The 2982-nt window shown below is 34.4% G+C and overlaps 1 long non-coding RNA gene across 1 annotated transcript; it reads left to right on the forward strand.

Annotated features, from left to right (window-relative positions):
- Positions 1-531: 531 nt before the first annotated feature.
- On the forward strand, positions 532-2157 carry LOC123885427. Its single transcript, XR_006801158.1, has 2 exons — positions 532-1083; positions 1875-2157. It is a non-coding gene; the product is annotated as an uncharacterized LOC123885427 (long non-coding RNA).
- Positions 2158-2982: the final 825 nt, after the last annotated feature.

Here is a 2982-nt window from a genome sequence, read left to right on the forward strand (position 1 = left end):
GACTAAAATAAAACTTCTTTTTGTAAGGGATCAATATGAAATCAAAAATATCTTTTTTTTTTTTTTCGATAAATAAATCAAAAATATCTTTAAGGGAGCAAGATACTAATTAACCCTATCAAACTTTATTTCTATTTGGAACACCAATTTTTTATTTTTTTTGATTAAGTAATCTAATAGCTAGAAATTTCATCCTTACGGTACTAAAAGGGATAGTCGGGATTCAAACTTCAACCTCCTAATTATACAATACAAATATCCTTGTCAACTGAGCTAACTTCGTGGAAATTAGAAACACCAATTTTTTTTGTAAGTAAACGAAATGAGAAATCATTGAAAACTCACCCATACAATGTGGAGGATCAGGATCGAACTCCGATCAAGACATTCAACACTAATAATTTCAATATTTTTATTAGTTGAGCTAAAACTTGTCGACATAAACACCAACTTTATGTCAGTAGAAAATTTTCCAAGACATATTAAATAACACTTGTCCTTGAATAAACAAAAGTATATTGGTCACCAATTACCACCTCAGCAAGAAGTTAATGACAGAACTTGGGATGATTATCGGTCCAGGAATTGACAAAGATCTGAAAGACGTACAACATACAGGAGTGACATTGTTCATGCCAGAGAATGCCGCGTATGGGAAGCTATCTAATTCACGTTCATGTCACCTCAAATTACTTCCGATAAGGGATAAAACAACTCTGATACAAGCTCATATATGCCGAGGGTATTACAATCTCCATACACTCCAATCCGCAAAGATTCCGAGCCAAATGACCCTGGCAGTGAAGACAAGAAAGCACCCAGCTTTCTTCTTAACATCTCTTCGATCAACGGTTCAGTGGTTGTAATTAGCACCGGAGTTGTTGAAGCAGTTATCACTCGGACCGTGTTTGATCACTATCCTATTGTGATTTATGCGGTTTCCAAGGTTTTACTGCCAAAAGAGCTGTTTGGTACCATACCTGATAATGATGCTCCTCCTCCTCTTTGTGTGTGATGATTATTCGTTCGGATAGCTGCTTCCGCAGCTTTCTCCTCCCCATTTCACCTCAGATGTCTCTCAGGGTATTTATGCTTCTTATCTTCGTAGTCTTTTGTTTTTTCTCGTTAATTGTTGTTTTGTTTCTATTTAATGTTGACAAGATGTAATCTAGATGTATTAAATAAATTCATTACATCTTTCACTTATGCTATCTAGATTATGTAATTTGTATAATTAACTTACTATTATAAAGGATTCTGGTCTTTGTATTACTTCAAATTCAATCAAACTTTATAAACAAATCTATGCCATGTTGCACAGTCGTCTGATGCTAATGTAATTGGGAGATGACATATTTTTCTCCAATCTTGCATATGTCATAATTGGATTATGCTGATTTTTCGGTGTCCTGTATTTAGTGATAAGAAATGTTTACTTAGCTGAAGGATGTGTTCTGAATATCAAGAAATGTTGGTTAGTTCTCCTTAAACAAGTCCCAAACTTTTAGGGCAACCGTTTCATGGTGTTGTTGACCGCGCTTATTGTTAAAGACTGGTTGTGGTTTATCTTTTCTATTGCAAAAATTGAGGAAAACTAACACTGCAAAAACCGGCATGGAAACCTGCCTGCCTGTTCAAATTTGTTTGACAATAAAGGTCTGAGTTGATTGAGTGTTCATTTTTATAGAAATTGTTAAGTTTGAATTTTACTGCAGGAGCAGGACCATATAGAACATGTTTATTGGTAGATGATGACAGACTAGATTTGTTTTGGAATTTAAAAGGGAAAGAATTCATTCAAGTTTTTACTTTTTAGTTGAACATGTCTATGGCTATGGCTTATGCTTTTTGGTAACTTATGAACTTCATTTCAGGTTGGAAGAAGGCTTCAGTTTTTATGTGGAGGTGGTGCGATGACAAATGTTTATGAGTTTTGTGACGTTGATTTGAAAGATAGCATACAAGGTGTTTATACTTAAGCTTAATCAATAATCTTTACAAGCGAGCATATAAAAATACAACCTGTAGATTCCCTCTGGTTTCACTTATTCACCATTTTCGTTTTAAATTTTAATCATGTGTGCTTCACATTGATTGCTGCATCTCTTATTTCTCTGAAATTCAGAAGCTAAATCAGCGCATTTTGCGCTTCTACTATGGCTGCATAATTGTCCCATTTTTTCTCTTTTTAGTTTTTGTTTGATGTTGGTTCATTTTCTCGGCACTTTACAAGCAAGAATTGATGTTTCGCGCCGAAAGTGTTCTCTGCTATGTCAGTGTCGGAGAAGTGTATATATCGAAATACATGTTAGTTCAAGAGAATACAGCACATGTTTTATATATGATATTATGAAATTAGAAATGAAGCATCCATGTTTAAATTGGGTTCTGCTGGACAGAAGTTGAAGTCACGAGGCTGCGCAGGTCATAGTTATGTGGTCAGAGGTTTTAATCTGGTTATGTGGATTAGTATGTCATAGTTTTATAGAAGTACTGGTGAAAAGTAGATGATTAGTTGTGATTTCAGCCTAAGACTTGTAGTTGGATGATAAGTAAGTTTTACTAGTATTCGCTTGTAGTTGTGATTTCAGCCTAAGACTTGTAGTTGGATGATAAGTATGCTCTATTAAAAAATGTATTAGATATGTACAATGGCTAACTATGATTTTAGAAGGTTAGAGAAGTATGGAAAATGTAATGTTTTAAAATACAGACACTCCGATCGATAATCGGAGGTGTGGTTTGGTCAGTTCACTCATCGAGGAAAAACAGTAAAATTCGCCGTGATCCAGCCAAGTCTATGTCTAAACCGGTAAACCGGTAAAACAGACACTGAACCGGACTTGTTTGATGAAAAAAATACCAAAAGTTAGTCGACAATGAGTCAAATTTGCGACGTCTTTTCTTAATCTTACCACTGTAGGTTAACTAAATTTACTTTAAAAAAATCTAAATAATATATCGAATAATACAATTCAAAAT

This window comes from Trifolium pratense, linkage group LG5, assembly GCF_020283565.1.
Source record: "Trifolium pratense cultivar HEN17-A07 linkage group LG5, ARS_RC_1.1, whole genome shotgun sequence".
NCBI classification, from domain to species: domain Eukaryota; kingdom Viridiplantae; phylum Streptophyta; class Magnoliopsida; order Fabales; family Fabaceae; genus Trifolium; species Trifolium pratense.